Genomic DNA, 12654 nt, shown 5'->3' on the forward strand with positions numbered 1-12654 from the left:
AAGATAATCTGTTTGAATTTTAGTAATTTTAATAATCTGTATGAATTTTTCAATTGCATTTCTCACCAACTTACAGATTAGTAAACTTTATTTTTCATTTAAGTAGATTACAGCACAAAGTTCTGGAGCAAATTTGCTAATAGCTTAGCTCTTTCGTGACACTGAGTCAGATATTATATGTTTATAGTTCTCATTTTAGCAATTAACCATAGACTGCTTAACTGTTCACTGTAAAACTGTCTGATTCCCACAGGAGATTATAAAGTCCTGGAGAGTAAGGTTATAACATTGCCATATTATCCAGTGTCTGGAACTTGATTACTTTCTTTAAAACTTTACTAAAAGTAATAATAATTTTCATTAGCAGGCACATATGCCAAAGTTGTTTATGGTAAAGATAAAGGTGATTGGAAAATCTTTGAAGTCTTTCTTTTTCTCTTATCTTGAATCTTTGCAAATCATGAGTCTTTAAAAAAAAAAAAAATTATAACATAGGGGCATCTGGGTGGCTCAGTGAGTAAAGCATCCAACTCATGATTTTGGCTCAGGTCATGATCTCACCGTATATGGGAACAAGTCCCAAGCCAGGCTCTGTGCTGATGGTGCAGAGCCTGCTCGGGATTCTCTCTCTCCCCCTCTCTCTGTCCCTACCCCACTTGTGCTTGCAGAAGTGCTCTCTCTCTCTCGCTCTCTCTCTCTCTCAAAATAAATAACCACTTTTAGAAAATTTATGATGTATATATTTCTTAAATTCTTCATATCTTACAAAGGGGACCATGTGAGGTTCTGATATAAATTTCAAGAGGAAAAATAAATGAAAATTATCATTGTTGGTTACATTTGAGTATTCTAGACTCTATAGAAATTTAGGTTATTAACAACAGAATTACAAAGAGACCATTGAACCACTTTTATAGGGTAGAGGAGGATGTGATACAGAAGAAAGAAAAAAACTCTTCTCAGGCTTTTTGTTTCTGGTCTTGAGAAATGATAAGTAAAATGAAGGAGAGAGTGAGAAAGCCAGCATTTTATGTCTTTCTACCCCTGGGATCCCCAACTTCCTGGAAGAGTTGATGCTTTAGCAGTGTTCAAATTGTTTAAGAATATTAAAGTCTAGAGTTTAAGTACATGAAAACTATTCTAAAATGTGTAAGCACAGGCAGTTTAAAGGAATCATTTTGCAGATACTCAAATACCATCTGTTCTTTTCCGAAAGTGACGTACGCGAGAACATACTTGTGGTAGAGACGTCATTCTGGTTAACCCCCCGTTCACAACCGGCCTTCTCTGTTCCATTGCTATAAGATACCATCTAGGCCACTCTCCACACCATCCTCACTCAAATCTCAACATCATTTTAAAGGTGTGGGGAGGAAGATTTCCAACCTTGCATACTATACAGAGCCTAAACATTAAGCAAATGTGAGGGTGGAATAAAAAAACATTTAAAGACATGAGAAAAAAAAATGGACCTTTTCTCAAAGAATTACTGGAGCATATGCTCCAACAAAAAGAGGGAGTAGACCAATATTTCTGGGGTGCCTGGGTGGCTCAGTTGGTTAAGCATCTGACTCTGGATTTCAGCACAGGTCATGATCTCACAGTACAGAGTCTGTTTGGGATTCTCTCTGCCCCTCCACAGTTAGCACTCTCTCTCTCTCTCTCCAAATAAATAAACTTAAAAAAAAGAGAGAGAGAATATTTCCATGTCAATAGCTATACTAGATTGGAGAGCAATCAATCCAAGTTCTAATGAAAGGCAATAAGGCCAAGGAGGGATGTTTTTAAGCAAGGAGAAAAATTGATAGATTTCTTGCTGTGTTCAGATATATTGAGAAATGATTTCCAATTCTGATGAAAACTTCCAAGATGATCAATATATAGAAAATTAAGTGACTGAAAGCAAAGTGACAAATAGTGAATGCAGGTATACAAGAAAGAAATAATCATAGCATAATATATGTTTTTAGTTAATAAAGATATTTACTTGCTTATAACAATGTAAACAGCTGGATAATGACTTAACCAAAAATTGTGATACAACTCTTTTTAAGTTTATTTGTTTATTTTAAGATAGAGAGAGAGTGCATGCATGAGCTGGGAAGGGGCAGAGAGAGAGAGGGAGAGAGAGAATCCCAAGCAGGCTCCACGCAGTGAGCATGGAACCGACTCAGGGCTCCACGTCACAAACCGTGAGACCATGACCTGAGCTGAAATCAAGAGTCAGACACAACCAACTGAGCCACCCACACGCCCCTGATATAACTCTTCTGGGAGAATGGGGGAAAGAGGAATATGTATGTGTGTGAATGTGTGGGCGCATGAAAGAGTTAAATCGTTATCTCTGTCTTAATGTTAAGGCTTATATTAAACAAGAAAATCCAGAAATTGTGGCATACACTGGTAATATAACAAAAAAAGACTTTGGAATTGGGATGGAGAGTAGTGAGTGTGGTAGGCAGAACCCCCCAAAGATGCTCGACTCCTGGTCCCCAGAAAACATGGCTATGTTAGGTACCATGGGGTAAGGGACTGTGCAGATGTGATTTAAGGATTTTGAGATTAGGAGGTTATCCTGGATTTTTTAATTGAATCCAATCACATGAAGCTTTGAGGTCAGAGAGAGGACAAAGAGAGAGAGAGAGAGAGAGAGAGATGTGACCACAGGAGTGGTCACGAACCTAGGAATGACCCTAGGAATATGGGCCTCTATAAGTTGGGAACAACCCTCATCTAACAAACAAGAACCTCAGTTCTGTGACCTCAAGGAACTAAGTGTTGCCAATAACCTGCAAAGGAAACAGATTGTCTCCTGCAGCCTCCAGAAAGGAAGTGCCCTGTGGACATAAAGATTTTGGCTTGGTGAGGCCTGTGCCAGACTATGATCTATAGAACTGTAAAATGATAAATATGTGTTGTTCAAAGCCACTGAATTGGTAGTATGTGTTATAGCAGAGCCGACGGAAAACGACTACAGTGAGGAAGAGATATTTTATTTAAGCTTTGGGGAACATTTTACTTTTTAGATAAACAAATTTGTTTTAAATATGTACAATTTTTAAAGCTTTAGGAAAATAAGAGTTGATATTTTTCTCAATGTAATTAAAAACAGAACGAAGCCAACAGTCAGCCTCCTTCGGGCTCCCCTTCCATTAGGCATATTATCTCTGAATTCTGGTGGCTTATGCAGTCCGTGAAATTGGAGAAGGGCCCTTGAGTTTCAGTCCATTTTGGATGTTGCCGTGTCTATACAGTTGTGGTGGTTTAAAATTGTGGCTGTGAAGACTTCAGCACTCCCACCATTCAGGGGTGGGGGTTATGTGCCCTTTGCTTTTTTTTCTGGGCTGGCTTGTGATGGTTTTTACCAGTCAGTAGTAGAAGAGACACAAGGTGACATGTGGGCCTAGATTATAAAGGACTCTGCTGCTTTTGCCTTGTTCACTCCTGGAGTCTTGAGGCACCGGGTACAACGTCTGGTTACACTGACCTCACACGTTGGGAGGTCACGCGTGGTGCGCTACTGAAGACATCCAGCTCTACTGGTTCTTCAGCCATCCTTGTCCAGGCGTGCGTGCCTGAGTCTTCACGTGCGTGAGGCCATCCTGGGACCCACCAGGCTAGCCCATCTGCCCTGAATTTTTGTCACACCCACATAGAACAGAAGAATCACCCACCTACTCACATTCCAGACCCGCAAAACTGCGAGGTATAGTAAGATGAGCTTTGTCTTAAGTCAACAATTTAAAGTTTGGGGATAGTTTGTTATGTCACAATAGAAGACCATAAAATATTTTATTAGAAGGCAACTTCTGATGGTAGGTAGCTTCCACACCCACAACATTAAATTTGGTCTTGCAGATCCTGGCATGAAACTCCAAAACCCACAGTGCGTGGTTCCTTCCCGGGGTCCAGGGAGCCGTCCCACAGCCAAGTCCGACAGAAGCCCCCAAACCTTGATCTATGGAATCCACCAGTCTCTCCAAGAAGGGCCACCTTCTTCTATTACTCTTTAAGCAAAACTTATTTCCCTTAATGCATCTCACAAAACAAAGTTAGCCTTTTTGTAGGCAAGAAAATCCTGAACTCAAGGGCTCTAAAACCAACTATTTTGCTTAAAAGAGAAAAGGGGAGAATTTGTCATGCATACATAGCAGGAAAAACAACATCACCAATCATCAACCAGCTCCCCACCCTCATAAACCAACATGTCTAGGGTTAGAAGTAGGGTTAGGTGGAGGGGAGAGGATATTTAAATTTTACCAATTAGGGCACCTGGGTGGCTCAGTCAGTTAAGCGTCCGACTTCGGCTTGGGTCATGATCTCGAGGTTCGTGAGTTCAAGGCCTGTGTCAGGCTCTGTGCTGACAGTTCAGAGCCTGGAGCCTGCTTCAGACTCTGTGTCTCCCTCTCTCTCTGCCCCTCCCCCACCCACGTTCTGTCTCTCTCTCTCTGAAAATTAAACATTAAAGAAAATTAAAAAAAATAAATTTTACCAATTAAAAAAAAACTATTGGTTACTATAATTTTTATAATATATTAAGATGTTCTTAATGTCTTAAGATATGATCAATTCTTTAGCTCTTCCGAATGTTTATATTAAATAAATATATGTTGAATGTATTTTTGAAAAATCTGTTAATTGTATTATTGAATTCTTCCAATAATAACAAACAGTTACATAGTATTTACTGTGGGTGAGGCATTGCCCTAGAAACTACAGATAAATGAACTCTTCATCGATTTACTTTTTATCTATATTTCTTTATATTTAAAGTGGGTTTCTTTTTATTTGAAAACAAATGTTCTAACATTTATTTATTTTTGTGAGACAGAGAGAAACAGAGCATGAGAAGGGGAGGGGCAGAGAGAGAGGGAGACGCAGGATTTGAGAGCAAGGCTCCAGGCTCTGAGCTGTCAGCACAGAGCCCGACATGGGGCTCGAACTCACGAGCCATGAGATCATGACCTGAGCTGAAGTCAGACACTTATCTGACTGAGCCACCCAGGTGCCCTTAAAGTGGGTTTTTTATAGACAACATATAGTTGGGTCTTCTTTTTTAATCCAGTCTGACAATCTCTGTCTTTTAATTGGTGTTATTTAGACCACTGACATTCAAAGTGATTACTTGTATAGTTGGATTAGCATCGACCATATTTGTTATTGTTCTCTGTTACACCTTTATTATACCTATTTTTGTCTTCCATTCTTTTTCCTGCCTTTTGTGTTTTAATTGAGCATTTTATATCATGCCATTTTCTCTTCATTTTTATGACATCGGTTGTATTTATTTATTTATTTACTTCTTTATTTTTAGTGTTTGTCTCAGAGTTTGTGATATACTCTTACAACTAACCCAAGTCCACCTTTAAATAACACTGGATTACTTCCTGGGTAGTGTGAGTGCCCTATGGAACAAAATAATCCTAATTCCTCCCTCTTATCTCTCGAATCATTGCTGTCATTAATTTCAGTTGTACGTAAGCATATACAGGCATATGTATGTACATAAGGTGTAGACAGATGCCTACATAGTTGAATACATTGTTCTATTACTGGTTTGAACAAACTTTTATCTGTTAGATCAATTAAGAAAAGTGTTTCTTTTACATTCACTTATTCCTTCTTTGATGATCTTCTTTAGTCGTTTCTGACCTACATCATTTTCCTTCTCTCTGAAAAACTTCTTTTAACATTTCTTGCAAGGCTGGTCTGCTGGCAACACATTCCTCCAATTTTTGTTTGTCTGAGAAAGACATTATTTCTCCTTCGCTTTTGAAGGATAATTTTTCAAGGTACAGAATCCTAGGTTGGTGGGGTTTTTTTCTCTCAACGTTTAAAAATATTTCCTTTCACTCTCTTCTTGCATGATATCTGAGGGAGGATGGATATAATTTTTATTTTTGTTCCTCTAAAGGAAACATGATTTTTCCTTTGACTTCTGTCAGGATTTTTTTTTATCTGTGATTTTCTGAAATTTGAAAATGACATATGGAATGTAGTTTTGTGGGTATTTATCCTGCTTGGTGGTCTCTGAGCTTCCTCTCCTAAATGAAGTAAGAATCGTCTGAGGTTGTTGACATTATTGCTGCCAGAGCAGACTTGATCAGCAAGGCCCAGATAGTGAGGGGTTAAATGACACAGCTAGTGGGGGCAGGGGGCCTAAGGTGGGGGGTTGCACCCAGACAGTGTTATGTATGTTCTAAAGGCCCTGTGGCTCATGTAGGCTATTTCAGACCGTCTCACATTATTTTGAGAAACTCATAGCATGCCTTATTAGCAAATAAGTCCCATTTTATTTATGAAAATAAAATGCTGACTTAACCCCAGTTTACTCTTGAATAATGAACATGTTTCTAAAATATTTCTTCCCTCTGCTATTTCTAATTACTCCATTCTTGCTTGCTTTGAAGACACCACTTGGAAATCACTTTGACTTTTCATGTTCTTGTGTATTCTTTAATACTGGTGCCTTCCTTATATTTTTTTCCTCCTTTTCTGTCTTTTTTTATTCTAAATGTTTAAGAGTCAAAAATGACTAGGGTACTTTAATTACAATGATTTGAATGAGCTGGTTTGATTTGCCTGTTTAATCTGTATGGTGGCCCGGCTTCTGGGAGGTGCAAGGAACAGAATGAGTCACTGCATCATCGGCTGCATCATCAAGACAGAGGGTGGCCAAGGGATGGAGGCTAGACTGAGATTTGAAGTTTCTGGATTCTAACTTCTGCCAGCTCACTGGGCATCCGTCTCTACATGGGGCTGGTTTTGACTATGGTTTATAGGTAATCACTTAATTTCATGTTATTTGTATCTTTTCCTTTCAAAAATGGCAGTAATTGTCCTTTGTCCCTCCACGTTCCCACCAGGAGATGGCAAAGATTCATTATTATTAAAAACAAAGTGAAATTGTCAATCTGTCCAGAGGTGTTTGCTATATAAATAGAGAAAACAATTCTAACGATTTCCTTGGCCTCTGTGGCTGTGCCTGTAGGGTAAATAAGCACTTTCTCAATGAAGGGAGCATTTTGAAATTCCTCCCAAAGAAGTCTGGCATTCATTCTAAATTGACCTGGAGGCTGGGGAGCCCTGGACTTATTCCAGCTGATTTGAATTCTGCCAGGTAAATATTTCCACGAACTAACAAGCTGTGGTAGACTAGTTATTCATGGACTTGGCTGTTACCGTGGCATTGTTCTTGAGTTACTTTTGTGTTATATTTTTAGAACCTCTATAATTTTATAGGTCCTGATGCTTAATCTTAGTCACTTTGTGTTCTTTTAGATGCAGAATACTAGAGCTGGGCAGAACAATCTACCTTTTAAGAAAGGCCATTTATTGTAAACTTAAGATGTTTAGAGGTAGGTAGGTGTTTTGAGATAGTGACAATAGCCTGGGCGGTCCCATGCTCTTTTTTTCCTTTTGCTCCAACCTCTAGCATGTTTAGTTTTTATCCTTAGGTTTGATGCTTCCTGGCACCCCACGGTTGCTATACTTCCAGACAAGTCTTCACATGGCAATTTATGAATGTAGATGTAGGGGGTCTATCAAGGTGGCAAGAGAAATCTCTCCTCTTATACCTGTCTCCTTTTATGCAGGAATGAAAATTTATCCCCAAAGTCCCTTTACCTGACATATATTTGGGCAGAAGGAGGTCTCATGGCCTCTCTGAGCTGCAACGGTGGCTGGAAAAGGGAGTATTTTGCTTTTTGAGTATCTACATTGGGGGTGGTCAAGGAGAAGGAATGAGGGGTGACAACCAAAGTGTTCGTCACAAGGAACAAATTCTTTTTCTTTCTTTCCCTTCTGTCCTATTCACAGAAATAGCCTGCCTCCAGTGGCCCACCGTCTTGGGACAAACTTACCATCACAAATTGACCATCATGACAGCTGATGCTACCCATCCAGGATGGAAGAATGGGTCTGCACACTTCGTTACACTGTCCTCGAAAGGTAATCAGCTGCTGTGCATGGGTGAAATGGAACGGGTCTATTTAAGTTGCTTTGAAGTTTACCTAGTCGAGCACCACAACCCGTGTCAGCGGAGGAATTGAGGAGGAAAGGTTACACGTGTCTTGATCTGTTTCTTACAACTGCCTTGTGATGGCGGCAGGCAGCCATTAACACTGATGATGTTATAAATATAGGATGAACAATTAAAGGGGTAGAAGTTCTAATTCTAGGAACTGGGTGTGAACAGTTTCATTTCCAGGCTCTGAATGACCAAAGGTGCCTGGACTGTAAGTTTTCTGTTTGAAACACAGTTGGCACAGGTCCATTGGTAGCCGGAGTTTATCATCTGAAATAGATGGATCTCTCCTTTTAAATTATTTTTTCCGTTTCTTGCATTTATATTCAAGTTTGTATTGGTTTGCTATAAATAGTTGGAGAATAGCATGTGATGACCTTGTAGAAGGCAGTATATGATACAATCAGCTCTATGTAGTCATTCTAAAAGAGTTCCTCATTGGCAGGAATGTAGGAAACATATACTGGAGGCATGGACATCATTATCATGGACATGTCTCTTTGTTTTTATTGTAGCCAATAAAATATTCAATTCAGCAGGTTACCTTGGAAGAAAAGTGTGATGAAGTTGGTCTTCTGGTTTTGACTTTATTACCAACATATCAGGACCCAAATACTCTTAGTGTGGTCAGGTTGTTGTAATGATGCACGAAGGCAACCAGCATGTCATTCTGAACATGATCTCCTTTATCTGAAAACAAAGGGAAAAACCTGATCAAACCCGAAGAGTTTTGGAAAAGTTTAGTGTTTCTTGATTCACACTCTCTACTTGGGAATTAGCTGAGAAACCTTGATACTGCTTAAATAAATAAGGGTTTGCTTTTTCTTGCAAAGAGTATTGAGGTGGTCATCCCGGGGGGCCAGTGCACTGCTCCGTGGCCAGGTTCATTTTACCTTTTCTGCTCTGCTGTCCTTCAAGCAGAAAGGCTGAGCATCTAAGAATTATATCAGCATTCCAGGACAGGAAGAAAGACAAAGAAGAAAGGATAAATGGCTGTATCAGGACTTTGGAGCATCCCCAGAAATCCCAGTAAAGGTACGTCTTGTTGCCATGCGCCATGTCCCACAGCTACTGTTAGCTTCAAGAGAGTCTGGCGGCTGCAGTTTCTTAGCTGATCATGTTTGCATTGCCTGAAAACTGGATGAAATAGGGAAGTGATACTGTCTAAACAACTAGCAACCTATGCTACCACACCCATCATCACCAAAATATGGCATCTGTGTAATGCCTGTTAGGCATTACTTTAAACCTCTATTGCCTTAGTAAGTGTAGAGGCAAGTGATTAGATATCAAAAAATAACCCACCATTTTATTTTCTTTTTCAAGTTAGCAATAGTAGCCTTCTCATTCATGTTTAGTTTGTTTTCTGATTTATGTGCACAATTTTACATATATTTCCCTTTCTTCGAGAGGAAGTGAAAGTTTGTTTGGCTAATAAAGAGAGTTCTGGAGAGGCCACACTCATTGGATTGTTAGAGGTCTAGAATTCATGTCGGGACTGCTCTGTTCCCTGCACAGTCCAAGCATCCTGGCTTCCCTTTTGGAACCAGCTCCTCATGCTGACTAGACCTGGAGGCATTTTGAGTCTCAGGCTGAGGAGTAGCTTCTGAGTCACTAGGTGGCCCATTTCCTGCTGTGCCCAACCCAACTGTCTGGGTCCATAGGAACGCTCTCAATGGTGTCGTAGACAACAGATCAACAGTGTATTTAAACAGAGCCAAAGAAATGCTATATCACAGCCCAACTGCATCACAAATCCAAGGCTCTAAGAGCCCAAATCGTAACATGCATTCCAAAACAATGGACACATTACAGAGTCAGCCTTTTGCAACTGTGATACAAATTTGAACGTTTTTTTCTCCTAACTTTTCCCCTTCCTATTCTTTTCTTTTTTCTTTTTTTCCCTCTATTTAGGTTTTGTCTTAGAGACCCTATTTGAACTTTAAAGTTAGCAAGACTTAAAGAAGTCACCTTTCCTAATTTCCCTTCTGTAGGAATCCTAGAAGACCACATCTGGGTTCTGCATGTAGACTCATGATCCCACATATCAGTCAGTTCTGAGTAACATGTCAGAATGCTGTGGGTTTGTATTAGGCTGACCTCTCCTATTAGATTTCGTAATCTCATACCAACAGTGAAACTCCAATATCCCCTTTGACAAACGACAAAAAGGACTAATGTACTGACTAGGCATTACATTGCTGGGACTTCCCTTTTGTAGAAGCTTTGTTGACTCAGAATTGAGTGGTAGTTCATGAGTCTCTATGAGGAAATTGGAAGGAGAGTATACATGAAGAACAGCAGCAATTCTGGGTAAAAGTTGAGAAATGTGATGGTTGTGAAGGAGAAAGAAACTGAACAGTGTTATTTGCCATTCTTTTTTTTTTTTTTTTTAAAATTGGTTTCCATAATACCCCCAGTGCTCATCCCAACAAGCGCCCTCCTCCCTGCCCATCACCCACTTTCCCCTCTCCCCCACCCACCATCTACCCTTAGTTTGTCCTCAGTCCTTAAGAGTCTCTTACGGTTTTCCTCCATCCCTCTCTGTAACTTTTTCCCCCCTTCCCCTCCCCCATGGTCTTCTGTTAAGTTTCTCAAGATCCATATATGAGTGGAAACATATGGTATCTGTCTTTCTTTGCCTGGCTTATTTCACTTAGCAAAATACCTTCTAGTTTCATCTACTTTGCTGCAAATGGCCAGATTTCATTCTTTCTTGTTGCCAAGTCATATTCCATTGTATATATAAACCACATCTTCTTTGTCCATTCATCAGTGGATGGACTAGGCTCTTTCCACAATTTGGCTATTGTTGAAAGTGGTGCTATAAACACTGGGGTAAAGTGCCCCTGTGCATTAGCACTCCTGTATCCTTTGGGTAGATTCCTAACAGTGCTATTGCTGGGTCGTAGGGTAGATCTGTTTTTAATTTTTTGAGGAACCTCCACACTGTTTTCCAGAGCAGCCGCATGAGCTTGCATTCCCACCAACAGTGCAAGAGGGTTCCCGTTTCTCCACATCCTCGCCAGTACCTATAGTGTACTCATCTGTCCATTTTAGCCACCCTGACTGGCGTGAGATGACATCTCATTGTAGTTTTGATTTGTATTTCCCTGATGATGAGTGACGTTGAGCATCTTTTCATGTGTCTGATGGCCATCTGGATGTCTTCTTTGGAAAATGTCCATTCATGTCTTCTGCCCATTTCTTCATTGGATTCTTTGTTTTTCGGGTGTGGAGTTTGGGGAGTTCTTTATAGATAGTAGATACTAGTCCTTTATCTGATATGTCATTTACAAATATCTATTCCCATTCTGCCCATTGCCTTTTAGTTTTGTTGATTGTTTCCTTTGCAGTGCAGAAGCTATTTATCTGGATGTGGTCCCAATAGTTCATTTTTGCTTTTAATTCCCTTGCCTTTGGAGATGTGTCAAGTAAGAAATTGCTGTGGCTGAGGTCAAAGAGGTTTTTTTTCCTGCTTTCTCCTCTAGGGTTTTGATGGTTTCCTGTCTCGCATTCAGGTCCTTCATCCTTTTGGAGTTTATTTTTGTGAATGGTGTGAGAAAGTGGTCTAGTTTCATCCTTCTGCATGTTTCTGTCCAGTTCTCTCACCACATTTGTTAAAGAGACTGGTTTTTGTCCATTGGATACTTTTCCTGCTTTGTCAAAGATTAGTTGGCCATACATTTGTGGGTCCAATTCTGGGGTCTCTATTCTATTCCATTGGTCTGTGTGTCTATGTTTGTGCCAATACCATACTGTCTTGATGATTACGGCTTTGCGGTAGAGGCTAAAGTCTGGGATTGTGATATCTCCCACTTTGGTTTTCTTCTTCAATATTACTTTGGCTATTCGGGGTCTTTTGTGGTTCCACACAAATGTTAGGGCTGTTTGTTCTGGCTTTGAGAAGAATACTGGTGCGGCAAGGTCAGCAGTGCAGCGTGCAGCATTAAAAGGTGGTCCTTTATATTCCCAGGTTTAGAGAGAACGTGTGGCCTGGCAACTTGAGGGACAGTAAGAGATGAAAATGAAGTAGGCCAGCTCGTGTCCATGGCTTGGCACTGCATTGTAATTAAAACAAAATCATAGTCTTTTATTTTTTTTCCCTTGTGGTCCCGCATCTTAACTGGTGGCTTACTCCAGCTCAGCCAGGGGACGGATTTGGGGGATGAGGCCAGCATATGACACACGCCGCCTCCTTTACGGGTTCGCTGAGAGCCGGTGCAGTCCTACTACCATGGTCATTCCTTAGCTCACGAGGAAGGAACAGCCCAGCGTCATTTTCTCCATCCAGATCTGGCTGCAATACCTGATCCTGCACAACTGCAGGCACCTTCCCAGGAGTCCAAAGTCAGGGAACTGTCTGGAATGTGTGGACGTTGTGCGTTGGGTCCAGAGCACTGGGACAGGAAGGCTGGGCCAAGGGGAGGGAGAGCCAGGCTCTGTGCCAAGAGAGGACGTTCACGATGCTGTTCTGTCTGTTATTTGCCATTTTGACCATCATCCTTAAAAGTGAAATGTTGAGGTTATGTCCTTGCAAGGCTCTTTCATTAGATTCTTTTTTCCATTTTGCACAAGACTATTATAAAACAGGTTTATCTTCTCCTTCCTTGTCTCCCTCTTTCCAT

The 12654-nt window shown here is 40.5% G+C and overlaps 1 protein-coding gene across 5 annotated transcripts in view; it reads left to right on the forward strand.

Annotated features, from left to right (window-relative positions):
- SOCS6 (suppressor of cytokine signaling 6) overlaps positions 1–12654 on the forward strand; it is a 105005-nt gene that overhangs the window by 45046 nt on the left and 47305 nt on the right. For 4 of the 5 annotated variants that reach the window (XR_008291647.1, XR_008291646.1, XR_008291644.1 and 1 more), the window contains exons 4-5: positions 7819–7950; positions 8948–9061. The gene's annotated coding sequence lies outside the window, so the exon portion shown is untranslated. Of the gene's footprint in view, positions 1–7818; positions 7951–8944; positions 9062–12654 lie in introns of all 5 variants that reach the window. The other variant, XR_008291648.1, reaches the window with a different exon arrangement.

The sequence above is a fragment of the Acinonyx jubatus genome, chromosome D3 (genome assembly GCF_027475565.1).
Source record: "Acinonyx jubatus isolate Ajub_Pintada_27869175 chromosome D3, VMU_Ajub_asm_v1.0, whole genome shotgun sequence".
NCBI classification, from domain to species: domain Eukaryota; kingdom Metazoa; phylum Chordata; class Mammalia; order Carnivora; family Felidae; genus Acinonyx; species Acinonyx jubatus.